At 39.0% G+C, this 21,170-nt stretch overlaps 1 protein-coding gene and 2 pseudogenes across 6 annotated transcripts in view; 1 reads left to right on the top strand and 2 right to left on the bottom strand.

Moving 5' to 3' along the window:
• LOC125412629 (selection and upkeep of intraepithelial T-cells protein 9-like) overlaps positions 1-21,170 on the top strand; it is a 63,997-nt gene that overhangs the window by 8,482 nt on the left and 34,345 nt on the right. The window lies entirely within an intron of this gene.
• LOC146895142 (E3 ubiquitin ligase TRAF3IP2 pseudogene) lies at positions 4,035-7,339 on the bottom strand (annotated as a pseudogene).
• On the bottom strand, positions 19,532-20,036 carry LOC125412690 (eukaryotic translation initiation factor 4E pseudogene; annotated as a pseudogene).

Consider the following 21,170-nt stretch of genomic DNA (forward strand, 5'->3'; position numbering starts at 1 on the left):
GTCTTGGTTCAATTTTGGTATATGGTACTTATCTAAAAAAATGTCCATTTCTTTTACATTTTCCGATTTTCTGCCATACAGGCTTTCGTAGTAAGATCTAATGATTCTCTGAATTTCCTCTGTGTCTGTGGTTATGTCCCCCTTTTCATTTCTGATCTTATTAATTGCGTGTTCTCTCTCTGCCGTTTGATTAGTTTGGATTGGGGTTTATCAATCTTGTTGATTTTCTCCAAGAACCAGCTTTTTGCTTCATTGATTCTTTGGATTGTTTTCTGTGTTTCTATTTTGTTGATTTCAGCCCTCAGTTTGATTATTTCCAGTCTTCTACTCCTCCTGGGTGAATCCAGCTTCTTTTTTTCTAGAGCTTTCAAGTATGTTTTTAAGTCTCCAATGTGTGCTTTCTCCGTTTTCTTTAATTGGGCACTTAGTGCTATGAACTATCCTCTTAGCACTGCTTTCATAGTGTCCCATAGGTTTGAGTATGCTGTGTCTTTATTTTCATTAAATTCAAGGAAGACTTAATTTCTTTCTTTATTTCTTCCTTGACCCAGGGGTGATTTAGTAGTTGACTGTTCAACTTCCATGAGTTTGTTGGCTTCCTGGGGGTAGCATTGTTGTTGAATTCTAACTTTAATTCATGGTGGTCTGACAAGACACAGGTGGTTACTAATATTTTTTTGTATCTGTGGAAGTTTGCTTTGTTACCGAGTATGTGGTCAATTTTCGAGAAGGTTCCATGAGCTGCAGAGAAGAAGTATAATCTTTCCTATTTGGATGGAATGTTCTATAGATGTCTGTTAAGTCCATTTGATTCAATACCTCCAATAATTCTCTTATTTCTCTGTTAGGTTTCTGTCTGATTGACCTGTCCATTGGTGAGAGAGATGTGTTGAAGTCTCCTACTATTAGTGTGTGTGGTTTGATGACTGCCTTGAGTTCTAGAAGTGTTTCTTTTACATATGTGGGTGCCTTTATATTAGGGGCATAGATATTCAGGATTGAGACTTCTTTCTGATGAATTGTTCCTGTTATGAGTATGAAATGTCCATCTCCATCTCTTCTGATTGATTTTAGTTTGAAGTCGATTTTGTTAGATATTAGAATGGCCACACCCGCTTGTTTCTTAGGTCCAATTGCTTGGAAAACCTTTTCCCAACCCTTTACCCTGAGTAGGTGTCTGTCTTTGTGGTTGAGGTGTGTTTCTTGTAAACAGCAGAATGTTGGACCCTGTTTTCGTATCCAATCTCTAAGTCTGTGCCTTTTTATAGGTGAATTGAGTCCATTGATATTAAGTGATATTAATGACCAGTGGTTGTTGACTCTGGTCATTTTTTTTGGGTAGTAGAGTGTATGTGTTTTCCTTCTTTAATTTGTGCTTGTGAAGGGTTGCTAGATGTCTGAGTTATTGTAGGCAGTGTTGGGAATGTTGGATTCCTTGGGTTGTGATTTTCCTTCTAATATTCTCTGTAAGGCTGGATTTGTAGCTGCGTATTGTTTAAATTTGTTTTTATCCTGGAATATTTCGTTTACTCCGTTGATAGTGAACAATAGCTTGGCTGGGTAAAGTAGTCTGGGCTTGCATCCATGGTCTCTTAGTTTCTGCAGTACCTCTATTCAGGACATTCTGGCTTTCATGGTTTCCATAGAGAAGTCTGGTTTAAGTCTGATAGGTTTACCTTTATAAGTTACTTGACCCTTTTCCTTTGCAGCTCTTAATATCCTTTCTTTAATCTGAATGCTTTTTGTTTTGATTATTATATGGCGATGGGATGGTTTTTTTTGATCAAGTCTATTTGGTGTTCTGTATGCTTCTTGAACCTTCATAGGAATATTGTTCTTTAGGTTGGGAAAGTTTTCTTCTATAATTTTGTTGAATATATTTTCTGGACCTTTGATCTGCAATTCTTCTCCTTCTTCTACCCCTATTATTCTTAGATTTGGTTTTTTTTATTATGTCCCAGATTTCCTGAATGTTTTGTGATGAGAATTTGTTGGATTTGCTGTTTTCTTTGGTCAGAGTGTTTATTTTCTCTACTGTGTCTTCATAATCTGAGATTCGTTCTTCTATCTCTTGTTTTCTATTGGTTATGCTTGCTTCTGTAGTCTCTGTTTGTTTACCTCGATTATCCATATCTAACTGGCCCTCGGTTTCTGTTTTCTTCATTGCCTCCATTTCAGCTTTCAATTCTTGAACTGTTTCCACTACCTGTTTGATTGTTTTTTTTCTTGGTTTCCCAGGGTGTCATTTACGGATTTACTCATTTCTTTAAACCTTTTTTTATATTTCTCTTCCATTTCTTTACTCATTTCTTCAATGTTTTTGTTATACTTCTCTTCCAGTTCTTTAATTGAGTTATTCATACCCTGTTTAAGGGACTCTATTGCTTTCATAATGACACTGTTTTCCACTTCTTCCGGAACAGGGTGTTCAAGTCCTTCTGTAGTAAGATCGCTGGGATCTGGTGTTTTCATGTTGTTTTTCAAATTGTTGGAGGAATTCTTGCCTTGGCATTTGCCCATCTCTTCCTTCAACTGTTCTCTAGTGGATCTTCTGGTACTGGGTCAGGTTCCCCCCTCTGATGAATCTTCTTCTAGAGGATGAACGCCCCTTGCTGGCCAGGATTCTTGCTGAGCTGATGCAGTGCCTACCTTTCCACCACAGGCATGCAGGCTATTGAAACACAGTCACTCCCTCCTGCTGGGTTACACTTCCAGCCCAGTCCCAGCCTGCAAGCTGGCTGAGCTGGGTGTTTTTATGGCCCCGAGGAGGAGGAAGGGAGGAATAAAGGAAGGGGTTCCTGGATGAAAGGTGGGATGGGCTACTAGGCAAGAGGGCTTAGCCCCTGCAGAGTGGCCAGGGAGTCAAGGGGGACCGGGGATGTCTGAGCTCCTCCTTGTCGGGCTTCTGCCGTGGGTCAGAGCAAACTCACCCCAATGATGAATCTGCTGCGAGATGATCAGTGCCCCTTGGTGGCCAGGATTCTTGCTCGGGAAAGATTCAGCATGTCTGACCTGGTGGTTGGCTCCATGGCGTCTTTAGCTGTGATAGTTTTAACTACAGATGTTTAATCTAGTACCCCAAGAAGAGATCATGGGGAACATACAACTAGTACTTCCTCAACAAGATAAGGTTTTATGTTAGTTGTCTAATTCAGTGAAGATGAATTGCTCTTCTCTGTATGGAAGAATGGTCCAACATAATAAGAAATAGTGGAAAAGTCTGTGGATGTTTAGTTCTTACTAATGACAGCTGTGCTTTAGTAGGAGGAGAAAAAGGAGAGAAGAAAAATCCATTTTTTACCTCATAAACCTTCATGTCTTCATAATGGCTGACTAACTGAATAAAAACAAGAGTTGGACAGAATAAAGGCCCGTGGACAACTATAGGATGCAGCACCTTGTTTACTTGATTATTGAGACTTCCTTCTCAGTAGCAAACCTTGGCCAGCAATGCTAGTTATACACGACTATGGTCAGAATTCTTGTGCATGTTGACAAGATCCAGTCATACATTTCCTGGACCACCTTCATCCAATTCAATTTATTCCAGATTTTAAGTAACAAGCTGGTCTATATGATAGTTTTTTTAAGTCAGTGTAAGCCCTTACAGTCATTTAGTGTCTCTACCAGAGATTCAATTGCTCTAGGTAAAATTGCTCTAAAATTCATTTTATTGTTTGTACATGAATTAGTTTGGTCTGAGGACATACAAGCATCTGTCAAACACATAAATGTAGCTGAAGTGGTAAGAGAGTGTTTGTGGTCATATGTGTTTGCTGCCATTCCCTGTAGCATCCATTCACAAAGTCCTGGAAGTCCAGCATGGACAACTCAGCCTCAGGAGGACATGGGCATCTTTTGAGTTTTTCAAAGGAAATGCAGAGCAGACAAAGCATTGAAAGACAGGGAACTCTGCAGAAGAGGTGTCATGAACCTTGAATGCCCCCAGGAGACACTGGCAAATAGCCCTGAGCACCATCACCCAGTCCCAGCTAGAAGAACACTGTGAGAGTGGGGTCCCACTGATCTGGAGATTACTGATGCCACAAGGGTGTCACCTGAAGGCAGGGTAGAGGAAGTCAGGAAGGAGCCACATGTTCTTCCTCTCTAGCAGCCATAGCAAGATTTTTTATTCTTGGACTGGATGGAAACATGAGTGTTCTGAAGCCAGGCAGGCACATGCTCCTTCTTGGCATTTGGGAAGAGTACAGGGATGAATCTGAAGTTCATGGCTCCTTGTCTTATGAAATCACTTTGCATCGTTCCATGAATGCAAGTCATGCTGCTTAGTATATACCAAGCTCATCCTTGTCCAGCTGCGACTCAGTGTTTTCTATACCCTGTTTGATTTGGAGCCATTGCATTTGGGGCTGAGTTCTATGATTATCACTACTGTCTTATCTTTCAGCTTGTGCTCCTTCTATATATGGTATCACCTCCATCTATACGATACCAATACCTAACATTCTATCCTTATATATGTCAGTTGCAGTTGGGAGCCAGTCACTAAGAAAAAGCTCACAAATGTCACCACCTCCATGACTGTGTCTGTAGGATAAGTGATGATAAAGACTTTCTGTAATTTTCTGGCAAACGGATAATTTTTGGAGTTCCTTGGGTTTGGAAGTTCCTAGGTGATTGCCTGGGGGATCAAGGCACAGAAGCTGCAGATGGATCCTGGAGACACTGTGGTCTTGCTCTGCGTGATGTTCAAGGACTCCGCAGGGTTTCTAGTTCTGTTAGGTGGTGCGTGATAGATCTGGTCCCCTGGGAGTCTTGGGAAAGAGCAGTCTCTCTGTGCAGGCCTCTGTATTTGTTCTGGGGGCTGGGGTAATTCAGGGTGTAATTTAATCTTTAGTGAGTGTAAGCTGCTTACAGAGCAGGCTGGATCACTTGCTGGTGCTTGTTCAAGGGTAATCATGGCACCTGGTTGTAGGGCCCTCCAAAACTGTAATCTTGATAATCCTATGGAGCCTGAGGGACAGGATTGAAAGGCAGCTTCTATGCATATTCTAGGCCCCTCAGATGCCTAGGGAGCCATATTCCCAGGACATCTTTGGGCTGGGAATCATACTATCTATCACGGGCTGATCTGGGGCTGCTCTGTTGCCATCAGGTTGGGGTCATGGCATTGTCCCTTGGTCACGACTGGAGGAGTCTGATTTGTCTAAGTCACAGAATGGTTCTTTGTTAAACACCTACAAACGTTTACAGGTTCACTGCCACTTCCATATTGCCTGTCCAAGTATTTCTTCTACAAAGGACTACAAGAAACGATCACAACACAAAACAAAAATTATTTACTGCCCAGAGTAATGTATCCATCAGCACAGTTCTGTAAATTCATCCAAATAACACAGTGTTGTGGGGTATTCACCAGAAAAGACTGCTTGGACATGTGCTTAGGTCAAGGGAAAGTCTTTATTAGCTGGTCTGTGACTAAACTGGGTGTTCAGGATCCCAGTTTCTCAGGGTGAGCTTTAAAGCATAAAACCATGTTCTGCATTAACATAGTTCGCTTAACAAGAACAGTTATCCAGAATCAGAGCCACAGAAGTAAAAAGCAAGGTTAGTCCATTTAAAGACTTTCCAGAACTATGGACTTTAATGGATTAGTCCTTTGTTTTAGTTTTGGCAGGCGGTACTGTCTACGTGCTGAGTTTTATAGCCTGAATGGTACTTTCACCATGGAGTCAATTGTGCTAAGGTCTTGGGCCCTGTTCTAGCAGTGTATACCATAAGTATGCATTTTATGATTTAATAATCTCAGGGGTTGGATGTTTGCTTGAGCCAAGCAGTTCAAAGCCATCCTGTACAATGCAGAATGACCTTGACTCTGGAAAGTAAATTAATGAATTTTTTTTTAGTTTTTTTTCGTTTCTTTTTAATTTATTTACATACTAACCACAGTTTCTTCCCCATCTTCTCCTCCCTTTCACTCCCCTAACTTCTTCTACCCCATTCCTCCAACATCCACTCCTTCTTGTCTCCATTCAGAAGGGGTAAAACCTCCCATGGGAGTCAACAAAGTATGCCATATCAAGTAGAGGCAGGACCAAGGGCTGAGCAAGGCATCCTACCACAGGATGCCTTGGGTTCAAAGAGCCAGCTCATGCATCATGGACCAGGACAGGTCCCGGTCCCATTGCCAGGGGCCCCACAAAAGACCGTGCTACACAACTATCATTTACATGCAGATGGTCTAGGTGTCCCAGGTCCATTTCCTAGCTGTTGGTTCAGAGTCCATGAGCTTCCACAAACTCAGGTCAGCTGTCTCTGGGTTTTCCCACCATGATCTTGACCTTCCTTGCTCATATATTCCCTCCTCCCTCTCTTCAACTGGACTCTCAGAGCTTGGCCCAGTGCTTGGCTGTGGATCTCTGTATCTGCTTCTATCAGTTACTGGATGAAGGTTCTGTGATGACAATTAGTGTAGTCACCAATGTGCTTTCAGGGGAGGACCAGTTCAGGCACCCTCTCCACTATATTCTAATAAATAGTTATTTATGGATAATCAAGATCCTGAGCTTCCCCATAAAATTATAAATGTGCTATATGTATATATATTTAACTTCCATAAAAACCTGTTTGTATTTTAAGAATTTGTTTAAGGTATAGGTAAAAATTAACAGTAAACTTATAAAAAATACTTTGCCAATCAATGAACTTGTTATAGCTTTGAATTCATATGGATCTTTAATTTCTCTAAACAATATTTTATAGTTTTATTGTGCAATTATATTTAATTCTGACATTATATTTATAAATTATATTTTAATATAATATTTAGTATATTTAATATATTGCTAAATATTTTTAGCAGTTGTTTTTTAGATGTAATGTCCTAAGAATGGTACCTAAAACAAAAATTGCTTTTCTTTTTGTGTGTGTGTGTGTGTGTGTGGTATGTGTGTGTGTGCTCAGAAACCAACATCAGGTATCTACTGCAATTACTTTCCACTTTGGGAGCAGAATTTCTCACTGAACCCCGAGTTCGCTGATTTGGTTAGGCTGGCTGGCCAACAAACCTCTAAGATCCTCTTATCTCCACTCCCACTCCTACCACTGGGGTTACAGGTTTATGTCTCCACATCCTTCCTTTCATTTGTATTATATGGGGATGCACAGAGCACTCTGCTGGGAAGGCTCCTCTAAAACTTTGTTCCAGTCCACATCTGACTGCTAGCACTTTTTCTCATTTTTGTTTATGACAGATTTCTTCTCCTCCCAGGATTTTATCAGAAGTGAAAACAGCCGCAGGGCTTTCCTCATCAAAAAATAAAAGTCCTTACTTTCCAGAGTCAAGTTCATTAGTTCTTTGTGTCTTTAGTTCTTTCATGGGTATTGGCAGCCTATAATCCTCTGGTTTAACACATTTTCACTTTTCATGTGGGAGCAACTGTCTCTCAGAAGTTGACCTTTGAAACAACTTTCAGACATTCATCATTGCTTCAAGTATTAGTGCAAAGCCATCTCATCTCAGAGAATAAGACATAATTTATTTTACAGCCAAATACAAGTGGCCATGGTCCAGGAACACAGATTTAGGTGAAACTGCTGGGAAGAGTTTCATGAAGTAACAGGGTAAGGAAAATCATAAATCAAGATACGTTAAAAATATATTATTGGGAACATCAGATAAGTGGGCTACAAGCAAAGTGGGGAAACTTCGGTAACTCTCAGATGCTACCTGACGAAATGCTCAGCCTTTGAGTTGGTGGAAGCGAGGGTCTGCTTACGTATTCTTAAATTTTTATTTTATTTCATTTTATCTCTACGTGAATGTAGGTGCCTTCAGAAGTGAAGCTGGAATTACAGGTGGTCGTTAGTTGCCTGATGTGGGTGCTGGGAGCAGAACTTGAGTTTTTTACAAGACAGTGTGTGTGCTTAGCCACTGGACCATCTTTCTAATCTCACTATCAACACATTGTTAAAAAAAAAAAAGGACTTCACTGGTAGCCCCAGGAGTCAAACATAGTCTGGGCAATAAATGCCTATTTAGATGTCTAAAGGAAGCTCAAGATAATTGATTCTGGATCTTTAACATTCCAACTCTCTATAATCACAGACATTTTAACAATTAACCTTGTAGATATTTAACAAGGTCAGGATTTTATTCCCTTGGGAATTTCAGTTCACACAAAAACAGTATAAAAAGTCCAATCTATCCAGAGAATCCATTCCAGTCTTACTATTGGTTTGTGCAATATTGTTTATAGTGAAATCAATCAGTCAAGGATTATGCAAGGCACCCGTGATGTAGATCTTTGAAGTCTTCTTAAATCTTGGAAGGCTTCTAAATCCTTTCTTAAGGATTATAGGGCAAGCATATTATAGAATGTCTACCTGTTTGGGTTTGAAAGATATTTTGTTGATTAGATGCATAGTAATTATTTTAACCTGGGCCATCAAATATGATTATTCTATGTTCTTACCCATCTATACTACTGTTGGCTAGAAACTTTTGATTGTTTGATTAAAATGGTGCCTACCATATTTCTCTATTATAAAGTTACCTCCCCCTAACTTTTGTTTGTAGCTATTTTTGGGGAGTATATTTCTACATAAAATATCATTTCACTTTTTTAGTTTTATTTACTAGTTCTTTTTGTGTCTATGTTTTTTTTCTAAATTAATTATTAGCATCCCACAAGGGCAAATGGGTATTTATAGTATTGCCAGACAATAATTTAAGGATATTTATTAAATCTGTCAGGGATGACTTTACTGAGGACCTTCATGATAAAAGACAACCAATACAATTAGGTTTTGATGGAGATGAGCCTAGACTCAACTGATCACAGCATGAACAAGCAGGAGTTTATAGCCAAGGGCAGATCGATGTGGGTGGAGGGAGACTTTCGAAGCATGAACAGGCATGAGGAGAATTCTGTCTGAACTGTACTAACAGGATTGATTTCTGTTAGCAGACATCACAGTGGATGGCAGAAGAAGGACCAGATCAGATATTAGATATCCAAGAGGGGAATTCCTGCTAGACCAGTTTGGAAGATTTCTTTTTCTAAAACATCTATTGGAAAGTGTACAGATGGTTGTAGAAGGCTTTGAAACCCAAGTGGATTTTTGTTAAGCAGATGGTTCTGCTCACTAATTTCAACATTTTAATTCATTTATGAGTTGACATTCTACTCTAAAGAAATAATTTTTTCTTTTCTCATTTATTTTATCTTTTGATTATTTAAATCTATTTGTTTATATCAATTTAAATTCATGGCTATATTATTTAGCAGATACAATGTATTGTTAAGAAATTTATTTTAGAGCTCAAATTCTTCCCCAGTTTAGCCAGAGTGAACCCCAAATCCCATGTCTTCTTCTTATTCTTATTTCAGGATCAATATTTTCTTTTCATATTCTGGCCTTGGCGTTAGTTGTTCAAAGACCTGTGGGCCCTTTAATGTAATGGTAATTAGAGAACATTTTGGGTTCAGCATGCTACTGAAACACAGTTGCCTTTCTGAATTGCTCTGTTGTTCTCTAGTACTAAACACTCACCATCCAATTGTACTGAATCATAACCATTAGAAATGCTTGAAATTAACTTTTATCTTCCCCATTTCAAATGTTTGATACTGTAAGTCATTTTAAAATGAACTGTTCTAGCTCCTCCACCTATGACTAAGGGAACACTGCAGGAGAGAAGGCAGAAAGATGGTAAGAGCTAGAGAATCAGAGTTTGCTGTGAGACTGTGTCTCATAGTAATGTCTACAGCTCCACCCATAAAGTTTCACCAACCTGACTGTCTAAGCATAAACTGGACAACAACAATAGACATGCCGAAGTGGATGGGGGAAAGATAACGAGGCCTTAACTATATACAAAGAACTACAGTCAATGAAGGAATGTTGAAAGTAGGAGAAACAGTCTTATCCACACAAGATATAAATGGTTACCCAATAGTAAATGGTCAGTTCTGAAAATATGTATAAAATAACACTATACAGACCAGAAAGGTTGTATACATGTATCAGAATATATGTACATACACATGCATGCATATATCTATTGATCTATGTCTATCTGCCTGTCTATCTATCTTATCTGTCTGTCTGTCAGTCAGTCTGTCTGTCGGTCGGTCGGTCGGTCGGTCTGACTGTCTGTCTGTCTGTCTGTCTGTCTGTCTGTCTGTCTATCTATCTATCTATCTATCTATCTATCTATCTATCTATCATCTATATGCAGCAACAATTAATAAAAATAGAGACCATGGACTTGAAAGAGAACAAAGAGGGGTATATAGAATTATTTGGAGGGAGGAAAGGAAAGAGAAAAATGATATAATTACGTTATAAATAAAATAAAAAATAAAAATAAATAAAATAAAATAAATTACATTAAAAATATCAGCTCTTTAGTGCATGATGATATAACATTCTGTAGTTTTTCTTTTTACTTCTTTGGTGAATGACAGTCACATTTGTATATCTCATTTTCAATGACTAATATTCATAAGGTTTATATTAAAAAATGTCACCAGTGATTTGTAATTAGAAATTTCTTGGATTGCTAGCCCCCAGATAATGACACAGATACTTATTATCAAAATATTAATTATGAAAGCTTGGCCTTTATCTTAGGCTTGTTCCAACTAGCTCTTACAACTTAATTTAACTTGTTTCTATTAATTTATGCTGTGCCACATCACATGGCTTTTTACCTTTTCTCCATTCTGTACTTTCAACATGCTCCGCATCTTGCTGGCTTTATCCCTGCCTCTATGATTCTTCCCTGATTCCTCAGTTCCTCTCTCTACCCAGAAATCCTGTCTATTCTGTCCTGCCTGGCTATTGGCTGTTCAGTCTTTTATTAAACCAATCACAAAGACACATCTCCACACAGTGTACAAATATCTGCAACAGTTATCAATATACTGTCTTTCTATTATTAAATTGTAAGATACATATGTGTGTGTGTGTGTGTCTCTAAAAACTCCATGGCAATATATGCATTGTCAATATTCTCTTCCACATGTCTTTTCTTTTTAAAACTTTGACTAAAGTCTATTTCTTAAATATACATAGGAAATCATATTAGTTTATCATGACATTCATTTTCAATGATAATTTTCATTTTTATTATTTTTCCTCTTTGTTAATGTTTTTTATTTTCTAATTGTAGTTTTCAAGATTGTATAGTTATCCATTTTATGTTTTACATCTATAAGACATAAAATTAGTTCTAATTCTACATTATCAATGTCAGAGTGAATTTTTCATTTTAAATATTTTGCATTTTATTTTCTAGTATTTATAGTCATTTGTTTTAGATTTCTTTCTTTTTTTGTTTTTTGGTTTTTTGAGACAAGGTTTCTCTGTAGCTTTGGAGCCTGTCCTGGAAGTAGCTCTTGTAGACCAGGTTGGCTTTGAACTTACAGAGATCCACCTGCCTCTGCCTCCTAAGTGCTTGAGGAGTGCTTGAGTTAAAGGCGTGTGTCACCACTGCCTGGCATTACTTTGAATATTTATTAATGAGATATAATCACTTATAGTACTTTAAATTTTTTTTAAGTTTTACAAAATTTAGTTTATTGTTTCCATGAATCAGTAAAGATGAACATTAAATCTGAAGCCATAATTGTGGATTAGTCTATTTGCTTTTAGTGTGGGTAGATTTTTGTTCCATGTATTTTGAATTTCTGAGTAGGAACAGACATATTTATGATATTTTTTATATTGAGCTAGATCTTTATCATTCCTCAGTTTTATGTTATTTCAGTTGATATTGTTCGTATTGAAATCTTCATTGAAATTAACATAATATTGTAATACATTTTCTCTTCATATAAAATTTTTCCAGTTTCTTCTTTTACATTCTCTGTATATAATTAATGTGTTTAATTCTTATCTCATTTCAATTTGATTTATTTATTTTCTTCATGGTTATCATGTGTATATATTATACATGGCACTACATTGCAGGAGTTGCACGAGGACATTGTCTCACAAATGTATATTGTACATTGGGCACTTTCCCTACTTCCCATTTCTTCCCGCTTTCTTCACTCTATTCCATTAGTCTGTTTTGTTTCCTTTTGGAAGTTTACTTCTATTTTAATGTCACATATGCATACATGATTTTATGTGTCTATATGTGGGGTGTGTGTGCGCGCACTCAGACGCCAACATCAGGATCTACCACAACTACTTTCCACTTTGGGAGCAGGATTTCTCACTGAACCCTGATTTGTCTAGACTGGCTGGTCAACAAGCCTCTAAGATCCTCTCATCTCCACTCCCACTCCTACCACTGGGATTGCAGGTTTATGTCTCCACATCCTGCCTTTCATTTGCATTATATGGGGATGCACAGAGCACTCTGCTGGGAAGGCTCCTCTAATACTTTATTCCAGTCCACATCTGACTGCTAACATTTTTTTCTCATTTTTGTGTGTGATAGATTTCTTCTCCTCCCATGACTTTATCAGAAGTGAAAACAGCCGCAGTGCTTTCCTCATCAAAAACAAACAAACAAACAAAAACAAAAACAAACGAACAAACAAAAAACCAAAAAAGTTCCTTACTTTCCAGAGTCAAGGTCATTAGTTCTTTGTGTCTTTAGTTCTTACATGGGTGTTGGCAGCCTGTAATCCTCTGGTTTAGCACATTTTCACTTTTTGTGTGGGAGCAACTGTCTCTCAGAAGTTGACCTTTGAAACAACTTTCAGACATTCATCATTGCTTCAAGTATTAGTGTAAACCATGTCATCTCAGAGAAAAAGACATAATTTATTCTACAGCCAAATATGAGTGGTCATGGTCCAGGAACACAGATTTAGGTGAAACTGCTGGGAAGTTTCATGAAGTAACAGGGTAAGGAAAATCACAAATCAAGATACTTTAAAAATATATTATTGGGAACATCAGATCAGTGGGCTACAAGCAAAGTGGGCTACATTGGGCACTTTCCCTACTTCCCATTTCTTCCCCCTTTCCTCACTCTATTCCGTTAGACTGTTTTGTTTCCTTATGGAATTTCACTTCTATTTTAATGTCACATATACATGATTTTATGTATCTATATGTATATATAATTTAGAAACCACAAATAAAAGATAGCATATGATTGTTTTTCATATGACATATAATTTGTCTTTTTGAGACTGGCATAATTTGCTTAATATGGTTATCTCCAGTAGCACCCATATTTCTACAAATGATATTACTTTATTCTTCTTTGTGGGTGAAAAATCCCGTTTTCTATACACAGTACACTTTCTTTATTCAGTCCTCTGATGTAGGACATCATAGGTTCCTTTCATAATTTATGTGTTGTGCATAATGTTGCAGTCAATGTTAATATATAGTTTTCTTTGCATTATATTAAGGTGGAGGCCTATTAATAAATAATTATGAGTGTATAACTGGGTCATATGATAGAACTAATCTTAGCTTCCTGAGAAACCTCTATGTGTATTCCACAGTGGCCAGTGTGTTTACATCTCCACCACTAGTAGATAAGAGATTTTTGTTCTCATAACCCTACCAATGTTTGCTAATACTTATTTTCTTAATGACTGCCATTTTAACAAGGGTGAGATGGTATCTCAATGAGGTTTTGGTTTGGGTATCCCTGATTGACAGAATTTAGCTATGCATCTCTGGCAAATCTGCAAAAGCTTGTATCCCTGGCTGGGCTGAAAATCTCTAGGCTCCTTCCTCAGCCCTCTGAGTGCTGAAATCACAGACATGCACCACCATGCCAGGCTTAGTTGGCATCTTTTGTCTTGGTGCCTTACTGGGTGCCTTTTTTTTAATGCTTGCTGAGTGTCTTAGTATACTCTTTCATTTTAGTAGTGTATTTATACTATTTACATTTATTTATTTATTTATATGTGCACAAATGTGCACATGTGCACATACACTTTCCTATACATGTTCATGCCATGTTGTGTTTGTGGAGGTCAGACAATAGCTTGAGGGAGTCTATTCTCTCGTTTTACCATGTGGGTCCTGGGGTTGAACTTTGGTCATCAGGCTTGGTTGCAATACCTTTACTCACTAAGCCTTTTCACTGGTCCCATATATTATTTTCATAACTATCTGTAGATTTAAAAATGCAACATTGTACAAATGTTTTTGTAGTATTATAGGGCATCTCTTGGGTATATTCCCAAGAGTGGAATTGCTGGGTCCTGAGGGAGGTTGACTCCCAATTTCCTGAGAAACTGCCACACCAATTTCCACAGTGGCTGCACAAGTTTGCATTCCCACCAACAATGGATGAGTGTTCCCCTCACTCCACATTCTCTCCAGCATAGGCTATCATTGGTGTTTTTGAGTTTGGCTATTCTGACAGGTGTAAGATGGTATCTCAAAGTGGTTTTGATTTGCATTTCCCTGATCTCTAAGGTTGATCATGACCTTAAGTGTCTTTTGGCCAGTCGAAGTTCTTCTGTTGAGAATTCTCTGTTCAGTTCAGTACCCCATTTTTTAATTGGGTTAATTAGAGTTTTAGTGTCTAGTTTCTTGAGTTCTTTGTATATTTTGGAGATCAGACCTTTGTCTGATGAGGGGTTGGTGAAGATCTTCTCCCAATCAGTAGGTTGCCTTTTTGTCTTAATGACAGTGTCCTTTGCTTTACAGAAGCTTCTCAATTTCAAGAGGTCCCACTTATTCATTGTTGCTCTTATTGTCTGTGCTACTAGGGTTCTACCTAGGAAGTGCTCTCCTGTGCCTATGTCTTGTAGACTACTTCCCACTTTCTCTTCTATCAGGTTCAGTGTGGTCAGATTAATGTTGATGTCTTTAATCCATTTGGACTTGAGTTTTGTGCATGGTGATAGATATGGATCTATTTTCATTCTTCTACAGGTTGACATCCAGTTATGCCAGAACCATTTGTTAAAGATGCTTTGTTTCTTCCATTGTATAGTTTTAGCTCCTTTTTCGAAAATCAGGTGTTCATAGGTTTGTGGATTAAGATCTGGGTCTTCGATTCAATTCCATTGGTCAACATCTCTGTTTTTGTGCCAATACCAAGCAGTTTTCATTACTGTAGCTCTGTAATAGAGTTTGAAGTCAGAGATGGTAATGCCTCCGGAAGTACTTTTATTGTATAGAATTGTTTTGGCTATCTTGGGTTTTTTGTTTTTCCATATAAAGTTGATTATTGTTTTCTCAAGGTCTGTGAAGAATTTCGCTGGGATTTTGATGGGGATTGCATTGAATCTATAGATTGCTTTTGGTAGAATTGCCATTTTTGCTATGTTGATCCTCTCAATCCAAGAGCATGGGAGATTTTTCCATTTTCTGTTATCCTCTTCAATTTCTTTCTTCAAAACCTTAAAGTTCTTGTCAATTAGATCTATCACTTCCTTGGTTAGAGTTACCCCAAAATACTTTATGCTATTTGTGGCTGTTGTAAAAGGTGATGTTTCTCTGATTTCCCTCTCTGTATCTTTGTTCTTTGTGTATAGGAGGGCAACTGATGTTTTTGGAGTTGATCTTGTATCCTGACACAGTACTAAAGGTGTTGATCAACTGTAGGAGTTCTTTGGTAGAGTTTTTGGGGTCGCTTATGTAGACTATCATCTGCAAATAATGAAAGTTTGACTTCTTCCTTTCCAATTTGAATCCCCTTGATCTCTTTGTGCTGTCTTATTGCTATTGCTAGAAATTCAAGCACTATATTGAAGAGGTATGGAGAGAGTGGACAGCCTTGTCTTGTTCCAGATTTTAGTGGGATGGCTTTGAGTTTCTCTCCACTTAATTTAATGTTAGCTGCCGGCTTGCTGTATATTGCCTTTATTATATTTAGGAATGTACCTCGTATCCCTGATCTCTCCAGGACCTTTATCATAAAGGGGTGTTGGATTTTGTCAAATGCTTTTTCAGCATCTAATGAAATGATCATTTTTTTTTCCTTCAGTTCAACTATGTTCATAGCAGCACTATTTGTAATAGCCAGAACCTGGAAACAACCTAGGTGCCCCTCAATAGAAGAATGGTTAGAAAAGGTGTGGAACATATACACATTAGAGTTTTACTCAGCAGTAAAAAACAATGACATTTTGAATTTTGCATGCAAATGGATGGAAATAGAAAATGCTTTACTGAGTCAGGTATCCCAGACCCAAAAAGAGGAATATGGTATATCTTCACTGATAAATGGATTCTAGCCTTAATTTAAGGACTTTGAGCCTATAATTCGTGATTCGAGAGAAGCTAAATAAGAATGTGAACCTGAAGAAAATCATATAGTTATTCTCCTGGATATTGAAAGTAGACAAGATTGCCAGGCAAAACTTGGGTGCACGGGGGTGGGGGATGGGGGGTGGATGTAAGGGGAGATGGGTAGAGAGAGGGGAGAATGGGAGAATTGGGGGAAAGCTTGGGGGCATGGGATGGGTGGGATGAAGGGAGGGTGGATATGGAAGCAGGGAAGTAAATATCTTAATTAAGGAAGTCATTTTAGGGTTTGCAAGAGACTTGCCTCTAGAGGGGTTCCTAGGTCCAAGGAGAGGTCCCCAGATTGTTCCTTGGGCAGCAGAGGAGAGGGTGCCTGAACTGGCCTTGTCCCATAGCCATACTGATGAATATCTTGCATATTACCATGGAGCCTTCATCTGGCAATGGATGGAGATGGAGACAGAGACCCACATTGGAACACTGGACTTAGCTCCCAAGGTCCAAATGAGGAGCAGAAGGAGGGAGAACATGAAGGAAGTCAGGATCACAAGGGGTGCATGACGTTGGGACTGATCTAGTGGGAGCTCACCAGGGCCAACTGGACTGGGAGTGTTGGAGCATGTGATCAAAGTGGATACTGTGAATGTGGCTGGCAAGGAAGGCTGCCTGAGAAGCCAAGGACAATGGCACTGGATTTTTATTCTACTGTATGGACTGACTTTGTGGTAGCCTGGTTTGTTTGGATGCTCACCTTTATAGACCTGGATGGAGTGGGGAGGACCTTGGACTTCCCATGGGGCAGGGAACCCTGACTGCTCCTAAGGCTAGAGAGAGAGAGGGAGGTAGAGAGGGGGAGGGAAAACAGAGGCAGGGAGGAGGTGGAAATTTTTAATAAATAAAAATAAATAAATGCAACGTTGTCAATTTCTAACTTAAAGTTATATGACTTATTGCATAGCATATGAAATAAAGTATATTGTGGAATTTTCAACCCCGTTCTGGAAGTTACTGTAAAGATACTTTCTACTTTTACATGTGAGTCCATCCTTACTACCTCCCTTTAGGCAGTAAATCACCTTACAAAGAAAGAAGAAAATTGCCTTTCAAATCTACTCAGAAACACAACACACACACACACACACACACACACACACACACACACACACACACACACACCTGGCTTTCCTAATTACTGGGATTAAAGGTGTGCAGCACCATGTCTGACTAGAAATTTATAGGTGGTTTTTAAACACAAAGCAAAGAAAGCCAGCGTACAAACCACAATCCCAGAGAACTTAGACAACAATGAGGACACTAAGAGAGACTTACATAGATCTAATCTACATGGGAAGTAGAAAAAGACAAGATCTCCTGAGTAAATTGGGAGCATGAGGACCTTGGGGGAGGGTTAAGGGGGGAGGGGAGAGGCAGGGAGTGGAACATAGAAAAATGTAGAGCTCAATAAAAATCAATAAAATAGTATAATTGGAACAAAAAAGAAATTTATTATTTATAGAAATTCTCTCCTTTAATCTAGATTGTGATGTACTGGTATTGTTTCCCTTGTTCTATGATCTTTGAGTTTTTGGTAGAGTACATCTACAAGCAAAGAATGCCCTGTGGTTCTAGTTTTTGAGGATGTTCTCATTTCTCCTTTATATTTTTTTCAGATTTCATACCTTTGGCCTTTTTTTTGAAAGATCTATAGCTCTCTATTTCAGTCTATACTTAAATACTAAAGTAATATTTAGAGTCATGATAATTATTCTGAAGCTAAACCGAGTTTCCTCTGGCAAAGCATATTTTAAATAAGTGCAAAATTTCTCATTAAGTCGAAACATAACACAATCTGAGCAGAAGTGCTCACATTTAAACCCAGCACAATGGTAAAATAAACATTTAGTATTAAAGTCACTTTTTCAAACAAATTTAACATTTCAGTAGGTGGTGGGTTGTAACTTGTTTTAAAAGGAAAGAATACACATCTTTCATTTCTTTGTGATGTCTTGACAGAATTAATTAGTGAAGTACAAAATATTGTGACATAAACCAAGCTCTATTCATAGAAACCATTTGCTAGAGACTCATATATAGATATGACCCAGTTTGAAAATAATGAGAGAAAACAGCTCACTGTGGAGCAGGAGGCAATTTTTAAATAATTCTTTTAAAAATGATTGATTTATTTATGTGAATATGTACCTGTGTTGGTATATGCCAAGCAGATGCCAATGCCTGCAGAAGCCAGAAAAGGAAGGAGTCAGGTTCCCTGAGCTGGAGCTGTGGTGAGCAGGTGGTTGTGAGCACTAGATGTGGGTGCTGGGAACTGAATGCCAGTCTCCTGGAAGAGCAGCGAGTGCTCTTGACCACCGACTCTCTCTCCAGCCCCAGAATGCCATTGTGACTACTTCATTGAAACCGTTGTTTATGTTGCTTACTGGAGACTGTCTTTTCTACTAGATAAACAGCTCTAATTGTATAATGCTAGAACATGAGAGCAAATTGAATAAGGAATGGGTTATTTTCTGTAATCTCTTATTATAATGTCATCTAACTGTACTGGTCAGGTATGGAAAGACTTCATTTTTCCTCCTTGAAGAAATTGACTTATATTGTTGCAGTTATTGTTTGAGACAGGCATTCACTATATAGTCCAGGCTGCTTTGGAATTCACTGGGTAGCCCAGGATGGGCTCATTCTTGTAGCCATTCTCATTTCTCTATCTTTCAAGTTCTGGGATTACATGTGTGCGTCACTCCATTCAGCTTACAGATCAACCCTCCCCCTTCCCTGCTCCCCTCTTCCCTCTGTGTGTGTATCCACAATCTGCTTCGTGCTTCTGGCTTAAAATACAAAGTCAGATGAAGAAATGTTAGTGACTTTGAACTTGTTCATTCTGTTGTGCTTTTATTCTTTGCACAAATTCAATGTTTGTTCCACCTTCCTGTAATATTTCTGGATCCATCACCAATGTTCCACAAGGAAAAAAAAACAAAAGCAAAACAAATGAAAAACTGAAATCAGAATCACTAAATTGCATCAAGGAGGGAAAGACATTAAAATCTAGATCCATGAGCAAGAGGGCAGTACGGAAAACGTGAAAAGAAATAGAAGATTACTAGAAAACTGTACCGAGACTCTTATATCAGCAGATCTGCTCCTGCAGGAGTGGAACAACAGGTCTTTGTCCTGCTAGGGTGATAGAAATGCACATTCTTTCTTGAGTGCTGTGGAAAGGCAAATGTGTAATTCTAATCAGTTGCTCCAGAGCGAGCCAGGAACACATTTGTGTTCCCGTTTTCTGGAGGTGGTGTACAATGTAATTCTGATTGGGATAGTGGGCACTCTAGAAAAAAATGAGCACAGAAGGACAAGACAAAGGTGACTGCAGCTTCTCTTGTATCTTAGTAATATTTGCATGAAGTCAAATTTCAGAGCAGTCACTCTGCTTTGATGAGGCTTTGCTTCAGCTCCTAATCTCAATTGCTTGTGAGAATGCACTCCTGTAAGAATACTTAGAAGTGTTTTCTTAAACAGCAAACCTATTTGTAGTGATGGAGCCGCTCTTTGTAGTGTGTGTTTGGGATTGATAACTAATCGCTGTCTTTAGAGGAAGTCCTAGCCATTCCTTGCATCCCCTCTGTATGCGCGTGACTGTTTCTCTGTTTTCAGATGCAGGACTCCATATTGCTATCTTATCACCATTAGCTCTGACATTAGCAAGAGCTCCACATACATCACCGCTGCAGCCATCTGAAGATTTTCCAATAAGGCACAGCACAGTGTAGCCAAAAGTGATCAAGCTCACTTCATCTCTGTGTTTGTTTCTCATCTTCACATATAGGCTCCATATTATCCTGAAAAAGTGATTAGTCACAGTCAGACATTTAATTACTAGACACAAGATAAGATTGTATAGAGCCCCAGAGTTTTTCACAGTATCAGATTTAGAGATCAGTTGAGAGTTTGCTTGCTGAAGATTCCTTTTTACTATTTTTTATTTACTTATTTATTTATTTATAAAAATTTCCACTTCCTCCCCTCCTCCCAATACCCTCCCACTCCACCCACTCCCTCTCCTCCTCCCTCTCCAGTCCTAAGAACAGTCAGGGTTTCCTGCCCTGTGGGAAGTTCAAGTTCCTCCCCCCTCCCTTCAGGTCTAGGGAAGGTGAGCATCCAAACAGACTAGGATCCCAAAAAGCCAGTAATGCAGATGAAACAAGACCCAGTGCCAATATCAATGGCTTCTCAGTCAGTCCCCATGTCAGCCACATTCAGAGAATCCGGTTTGATCACATGCTCATTCAGTCCCAGTCCAGCTGGCCTTGGTGAGCTCTCATTAGATCAGTCCCCTGTATCAGTGGGTGAACACACCCCTTGTGGTCCTGATTTCCCTGTTCATGTTCTCCCTCCTTCTGCTCCTCATTTGGACCTTGGGGGCTCAGTCCAGTGCTCCAATGTGGGTCTCCGTCTCTATCTCCATCCATCGTTGGATGAAGGTTTCCTCTGATCCTGTCTTCCTTGCTCACGTTCTCCCTCCTTCTGCTTCTCATTTGGACCTAGGGAGTTAAGTCCAGTGTTCTAATGTGTGTCTCAGTTTCTATCTCCAGCCATCGCCAGATGAAGGTTCTATGGTGATATGCAAAATATTCATCAGTATGGTTATGGGCCAAGGCCAGTTCAGGCACCGTCTCCTCTGTTGCCCATGGAACAATATGGGGACCAATCCTTGGACCATCCAGAATCAAGTCTCTTGCAAACCCTAAAATGGCTCCATTAGTTGAGATATATACCTCCCTGCTCCCATATCCATCCTTCCTCTATCCCACCCATCCCATTCCCCCAAGCCATCCCCAATCCTCCCCCTTTGCCTTCTCTCTAACTATCTCCCCTTACTTCCACACCCCCCCTCCCCCGTGCACCCAAGTTTGCCTGGAAATCTTGTCTACTTCCAATAGCCAGGAGGATAACTATATGATTTTCTTCAGGTTCACCTTCTTATTTAGTTTCTCTAGGATCAC

Source organism: Myodes glareolus, chromosome 3, assembly GCF_982192425.1.
Source record: "Myodes glareolus chromosome 3, mMyoGla1.1, whole genome shotgun sequence".
Lineage (NCBI taxonomy): Eukaryota > Metazoa > Chordata > Mammalia > Rodentia > Cricetidae > Myodes > Myodes glareolus.